The sequence below is a fragment of the Rousettus aegyptiacus genome, unplaced genomic scaffold (assembly GCF_014176215.1).
Source record: "Rousettus aegyptiacus isolate mRouAeg1 unplaced genomic scaffold, mRouAeg1.p scaffold_m13_p_3, whole genome shotgun sequence".
In the NCBI taxonomy this organism is placed as follows: domain Eukaryota; kingdom Metazoa; phylum Chordata; class Mammalia; order Chiroptera; family Pteropodidae; genus Rousettus; species Rousettus aegyptiacus.
Window position 1 is genome coordinate 31,917,737 of NW_023416306.1, and position 7,634 is coordinate 31,925,370.

Sequence of the window (7,634 nt, forward strand, 5' to 3'; positions counted from 1 at the left end):
GTTTGCTGGGATGTGCCCTGAGGTACCTTTGCACTTGGTAAGATTCGTGGAGTTGAATTTCTTTGGTCGTGCTTTAGAGTGCCCTGATTTTTCAGGGCAGGCAAAAACAGGGGATGTCGCCCGGGTTTATGTGACTTTCTTTTCTCTCCTTTGGCTTTGAAAATCCAGTGTAGTTCAAGTGCATACCAACTGCTGGTGCAAATTGGAGACTACATACTGATGCGTGGGGGGAATTTTTAAGTCAGGGTAGCTATTGCCTACTTGTACCTGTGGAAGCGTGCATGTGAGAGAAGCACTAGCGGGACACTGGCCATTAAACAGTTCTGTGTGTCACTGCTCTCCAGAAACTCATTGGAAGGATTTGCAGCTGTCCCTACCACAGGGAGTAATGTCCCAAACAAACTTGGAACTCCTTTGACTTTGGGTCAAGATATCGCCTATGTAAGTTTTTGGATTAGGCACAGGCTTCATTTTGTTCATACAGTAGTTGTTTTCCCCTTCCTGACTCATTATGAGCAGATCAGACCTTTCTTGGGATCCTCCTTCTTCAGGGTTAAATTGGTGTTAAATTGGGGTAGGCCAGCCATCCTTGGCACAATTGTCGAACATACGAAGTATGTCTGATTTCCCCACATTCCCTTTCCAGACTCTTCTGAATTTAGCATCCTTCTCCTCCACTACTAGACTCAGCCTTCGCATTGCCTGGGGTTCCTCCTGCAATAGAAGTCCATTTGTGAGCTCATTCCCACTGAGGTGCTCCCAGGATACTCCCCTTCTAAGGAGTGTTTTATTTTGAAAGAGGATTAATCCCCAGAAAAGGCTATTAAATTAATCGTATTAAAGTAATTGAAACTAGTTTAGACCTGGGGCAGAAGGTGGGGCTAACTTAAGGCGAGAGAGATTTTCAGTCCCCAAATCCCTGACTCCATCCATGGGGGAGACGAGCCTGAGAAAGTGGCACCACTGTCTCTGCTTCCACCAGAACCTCATTCTCCCTCCGCTCACACTAGCTCTGGTGGGAGCTGAGCCGCTGCACTCTGCTCCAGCTCCCCTAGGTGGAAAATCACAGGAATAAAGATTGTGTGACTTAGTAAAACGCTAAATAAACAAGTTCTACTTGAAGCCAATTTAACCAGCCAAATAAAATGAGATGTATGTGTATTATTTGTGGGCAGTTCCCTCTAGACATTGTCTAAATAATTTCTGTGGTGTTTTTGTATATTTAAAATATGAAATATGTTCAGAGGGAATGCCATGGTAACCCACATAGAAAAACCCAAGAAAAAGCACCTCGTTCCTGTGGCTTAACTCTGAAATTCATTTGGCACAGAGCGCTGCCTGCGTGAGTGTTTCTCTATTGAAATGAATCATGATTAATTCCATGGGATTTGATCAGCAGATACAGGCAGATAATGTTTCTTTGTCAGTGTATCAAAGTCGATCTAGGGGTGAGCGCTTCCAAAGACCAGTTTCTATGTAAATAAGAGGCTGAAGCTCTGGCACCTGGGCTGGGAGAATGTTATTGAGCCATAGTTGATGGAAGGGCACAAAAATTTTTTCATGTGAGGATACCGCCTGCTTAATAACTGTCCTAAAAAGAAGATGCCGATCCTCAGAGTCACTGGGCCATCATCCTCTTCTAGCTCTGCCAGAAGGGCTGAGTAGCTGCATAGCCCAAGTCCGTCTTTCCCCTCCTGGGTTGGTGGCACACGTGGGATTCCTTAGCCATGGCAGCATCAGTGAGTGTGTTCAGGTGATCATGAGTCATTAGTGAGCCACTGTGTCACAGTGCCCGTGAAGCAGTTGTCTCTGCCCTGAATGCAGGGCGAGCTCTTGGCAGCAGTAAGGAAGCCAATTAAAGAGCAGTCCCTCAAGGATGCCGGTCCCCGGGGACCCCAGGCTGAAGATGTGCTCTGTCATGTCCATTGAGTTGGCCAGTCTATCACTGGATGGCTCCATTTTGGGCTGAGTTGGCTATTTCTTCCCTAATTAAATGCTCATGTTTTTCCTCTCAGGAGAAAGGGGGAATGGTCACTTATTGCCTGAAAGGAAAGGAGTTTGCCACAGTCCCCAAAGAGGTCTGTGGCACTGCTATCCCCATTCAAGGACCAGAAAGAAACTCTTTAATTCCTGGAGTTGTTAACAACAAACCTCTCTATAACTCAGCTTAAAGTAATTTCTTTGTTTTACATCATTTGTTTGTTTGTTTGTTTTTTAAATTCTGTCTCGCCATGTGGCCTGTTACAGTCTTCTCATGAAACAGAGGAACCTAGAGTTTTGAAATTTTAGTGACATCTTGGGCCAATGGGAAGGGAGACATCTACTCTCTTTAGACCATCTGAAATCACAGAGGATTAAGACCGTAGATGGCTGGTTAGTCTCCCCAGCCCCCTCTTTCATTTTCTGTTTATTTATTTTTTTTTTCCCAAGGGAAAATGAGTGAGTAGATGTCCCTGGAAGGGATATTCATACAGCCCAAAGGAGAGAGCACTGAGTTAACGTGCAGTGAGGATTCAGGTTGTCCAGTTAGAGTGGCAGATGTAGGTTTCATGAAACGTGTTAGGGTTGGCTTTCAACAAGACTGAGGTTGGCAAATGTATGCCCTAAGCTCTTTTGCTACCCTTTCTACATCTGCATTCTTCCTTAATGTGACCTCCTCCCCCACCCCCTCCCTGCCATGCGCTTGCCCCTCACTCATGGCCACTCTCATCTAGAGTTGTAGATTGTGTCCTCCTCTAGGCTCCCGGTCAACGTCCCCCCCACCCCCGCCATCCTGTGGGGCCTCATTAGTGACTGGCTTATTGTTAATTGAATAAATTACTCTTGCGATATTAGATTTAGATGGAAAAAGGTGATCTTTTGCATTTTAATACGAATTGTTATTCTTTTATCTCATGGAAGTAACACACAGTGAGAACTCAGGTTTGGGGGATTTTTAGCAATCCTCGACACCTTTTGAAGGGGAAAGTGTTCTTGTGAATAGCTGTGCGTCCTTTTAAATAAAACCACTAGTGTCCTTTCAGTCTTAGTTCAGGCAACAGAAGGAAAACTGGAAGCTTTTAGAAGTTGGTTTTCCTTTTGATATATCAAGAGTTGTTTTCCATCCTTTAGTTCAGGCTGGTGAAAGCTTCTTGCCTCAGCTATTAAATTCTTTCAGTTTCCTTTACATTTTAATCAAACAGTTTGAATGAGGAGGAGGAATCTGAAGGAATGCAGCCATCCACAGGCTGAGAGCCCCCTCGGAACCACCCACACTGTCTTGATCAGTCCCTTTTCCACAGCCTGGAGCCCATTGCTTGCTCTGTGCTCACTCCCCTTCTCCCCTGACCTCTATCCCGCCCACTGTTTTCAGCTAGACTCATTGTCTTAAAATCCGGCTCTAATCTTTTCACTTCCCAGCTCTGAAAAGCATCTCTATCTCTAGACCTAAGCCACGTGCAGATACTTCACTCTGGCTTCTCAGAACCCTCATGGACATAATGTCGGCAGCTGTCACTTGTGCAGCATTTTTGCTACGTATTAACCCATTTCGTTTTCACATCTCTATGAAATAGGCACCATTATGGTTCCCGTTCGACAATGTAAGAAACTGAGGTACAGAGAAGTTACACTTAAAGTCACAAAGCTAGTGAAAGGCAGAGCAAGTCTTTGAACCCGCGTAGTGTGGCCCCGGGAGTGCATGCCTGCTAATACCACAGCTCCAGCTTCCCTAAGGCAGGCCCCACACTCCTCGCCACCTTCCCTGTTTACTATTTGCTCATTGTATATCCCAGGGATATTTTATACTGTCTTAAATTGCTGTAGCATTTTGGTTTAATCTTGAAGTTGGGTAGTGTCAGTCCTCTGACAATTCTTCTTCAACATTGTGTTGCTGTTCCTAGTTTTTTTCCTCTTCATATAAAGTCAGTTTAATAATATCCACAAAATAACTTGGTGGTATTTTGATTGAGAGCGCATCAAATGTATAGATCAAGTTGAGCTATCTCTCCAGTTATTTAATTCTTTGATTTTTTAAATCAGTTTTATAGTTTTCTTCATATAGATCTTGTATATATTTTGTTAGATTTATACCTAAATACTTCTTTTGAGGGGGGAGGTACTAATGTAAATGGTATTGTATTTTTAATTTCGAATTCTACTTGTTCATTGCTGGTATATAGGAGAGTGATTGATTTTTATAGATTAACTTTGTATCCTGCAATCTTTCCATAATCTCTTCTCAGTTCCAGGAGGTTTTTATCACTGATTCTTTTGGATTTTCTACACAGACAATCATGTCATCTGTGAACAAAGACAGTTTTATTTTTTCCTTCCCAATCAGTGCCTTCTATGTCGTTTACTTGTCTTAATGCTTTAGCTAGGATTTCCAGCTATGTTGAAAAGGAGAGGTAAGAGGGGACATTCTTGCCTTGTTCCTGATCTTACTAGGAGAGCTCTTAGTTTCTCATCATTAATAATGGTGAGATGTTCGTTGTATGATGTTAGCCGTAGGTTTTTTAAGTTGAGGAAGTTTCCTTTTATTCCTGTTTGTTTAGGGTGTTTATCATGAATGAGTGTTGGATTTTGTCAAATGCTTTTTCTGTACCTATTGATTTATCATGCGATTTTTCTTCTTTAGCCTGTTGACGTGAGCCTATTTTTGAATGTTAAGAAAGCTGTGACTGCCTAGGATAAATCCCACTTACATGTGTAATTTTTTTCATACCTTGTTGAATTAAATTCGCTAATATTATGTTGAGGATTTTTACTTCTATGTTCATGAGAGATATTGGTCCATTGTTTTCTTTTAAGATCTTTGTTTGGTTTTGGTATTAGAGTAACAATTTAGGAAGTATTTCCCCCGCTTCTATTTTCTGAAAGAGATTGTAGAGATTTGGTATTATTCTTTTTTTAAATGTTTCAAATAATTTATCAGTGAACTCATCTGCGCCTTGTGTTTTCAGTTTAAGAAGGTTATTAATTACTGATTCAATTTCTTTAGTAGATATAGTCCTATTCATACTGTCTATTTCTTTTTGTGTAAGTTTTGGCAAATAGTGTCTTTCAAGGAATTGGTCCATTTCATTTAGGTTATCAAATTTGTGGGCATGAGTTGTTCATAGTATTCATTTATTATCCTTTTCAATGTCTACGAGATCTATAATGATAGCTCCTCTTTCATGCTGATATTATTAGTCATTTGTGTTTTCTCTCTTTTGTATTAATTTTGCCTGGCTAGAGACTTCTCTATTTTATTGATCTTTTCAAAGAACCAGCTATTGATTTCATTGATTTTCTCTATTGATTTCTTGTTTTCAATTTCATTGATCTCTGTACTAATTTTAATCATTTCCTTTCTTCTGTTTATTTTGAGTTTAACTAGCTGCTCCAACTAGCTGCTCCATTTTTGGTTTCCTAAGCTAAACACTTAGATTATTAATTTTAAATTTCTTTATTAAATATATACATTCAATGCTATACGTTTCCCTCAAAGTATTGCTTTCACTGCATCCCATAATTTATGATAAGCTGTGTTTTCATTATCACTTAGTTTCAAATATTTTACACTTTCTTTTGAGATTTCTTCTTTGGCCTATGTGTTATTTACAAATATGTTGTTTAATTTCCATATATTTTGAGATTTTCTAGCTATTTTTCTTTTATTGATCTCTAGTTTAATTCTATTGTGGTTTAAAAGCAAACTTTGTATGATTTCTATTATCATAAATTTGTTAAGGTGGGTTTTATGGTCCACAATGTGGTCCATCTTAGTATATGTTTCATGTTATCTTGAGATGAAAGTGTAATCTGGTATTGTCAGGTGAAGTAGTCTATAGATGTCAGTTAATCCAATTGATTGATGATATTGATTTTTTACTCATGTATTTTGACACTATGTTGTTAGATATATACACATCAAGGATTGTTGTGCCTTTTTGGAGAATTGACCCCCTTATCATTATGTAATGCCCCTCTGTCTTAGTCAGGATGGGCTGCGACAATGAAATACCGTAGGCCAGGTGGCTTGAACAAAGACTTTCATTTTTTCACAGTTCTAAAGCCTGGAAGTCTGAGATGAGGATGCCAGCATGGTCAGTTTCTGGTGAGTTCTGTCTTCCTGGATTGTAGGTAGCTGCCATCTCACTGTGTGCTCACATGCCCTTTTCTTTCCCTTTTTGTAGAAAGAAAGAGAACAGCTCCCTATTGTCTCTTCTTAGAAGGACACTAATCCTGTAATATCAAGGCCCTATCGTTTTGACCATTTAACTTTAATTACTTTCTTTTAGGCCCTATCTCCAAATATGGTTATATTGGGGCTTAGGGTTCAACATATGAACGTTATTTTTTGGAGGGGGAGAATATAATTCAGTTCATGGCACCTTCTTTATCCTGATAATTTTTTGTGTGTGTGTTGAAGTCTACTATTTCGAAGTAATGCAGCCATTCCTGCTTTTTAAAAAATTATTATTAGTTTTAGCATGATACAGCTTTCTCCATTCCTTTACTTTTAATCTACTTTATATTTAAAGTGGATTTCTTATAGACAACATATATTTGGGTCTTGTGTTTTGATCTACTTCGACAGTCTCTATCTTTTAAATGGTATATTTAGACGATCGTTTAAAGTGGTCATTGATATAGTTGGATTAATATCTATTATACTTGCTACCATTTTCTATTTGTTGTACTTGTTCTTTGTTCCTAATTTTGTCTTCTCTTTTTCTACCATTTGTGATTTAATGAAGATTTTATATGATTGCATTTTTTTCTCCTTCCTCTTTTAGCATATCAGTTATACTTTTAAAAAATCTTTTTGAGTAGTTGCCGTAGAATTTGCAATATGCATTTACAACTACTCCAAGTCTTCTTTCAAACAACACTATACCACTTCATCAGTAGTGTAAGTACATTATAAAAATATTCCTAATTCCTCTCACCCATCCTTCGTACCATTGCTTTCATTCATTTCATTTATGCATAAACTATAATCATCAAATGCATTATTATTATTATTTTGAACGAATTATTATTGTTAGATCAATTAAGAGTAAGAAAACTAAATATTTTATTCTCTTTTATTTCTTCTCTGAAGCTTTTCCTTTCTTTATATAGATCCAAGTTCCTGAGCAAGATCCTGATCATTTTCCTTCTCTTTGAAGAACTTTTAATGTTTTTTGCAAGGCAAGATGCTTTGTAGAGTCATGTCCCACATAAACTACTTGCACTCAAATCTTTGGCTCAGTGTCTGCTTCTGAGAGAACTCTGCTAAAGACAATGGGAAAAATCCTATTGAATGAACATGTTTATAAATTGCCTTCAATTATTTTTAGAATAGTGGAGTATAAATGAATGAAAATAAACAAATGTTAGTATCGACTTTTATCCAACTCAGTATTTTTAACTTTCAGTTTTGAAATAATTTAAAACATGCAGAAGAGTTATAAGAGTAGCACAAAAAATGCCCATGTTCTCTCACCCAGTTTCCCACGCGCTCTTTCACCAGATGACCACCTTTGCCTTTCATTCTTCTAAACCTTTTGAGAATAAGGTGCAGACATGGTGCTCCTTTCCCCCTAAGTACTTCAGTGTCTAAATCCCTAAGAATAAAGACATTCTTTTATATAATCATAGTACAATTATCAAAATAAGAAAAT

At 38.5% G+C, this 7,634-nt stretch overlaps 1 long non-coding RNA gene across 1 annotated transcript; it reads left to right on the top strand.

Annotated features, from left to right (window-relative positions):
* The first annotated feature begins 6,736 nt into the window (after window positions 1-6,736).
* Window positions 6,737-7,210, top strand: LOC118600400. Its single transcript, XR_004950044.1, has 2 exons — window positions 6,737-6,880; window positions 7,093-7,210. It is a non-coding gene; the product is annotated as an uncharacterized LOC118600400 (long non-coding RNA).
* Window positions 7,211-7,634: the final 424 nt, after the last annotated feature.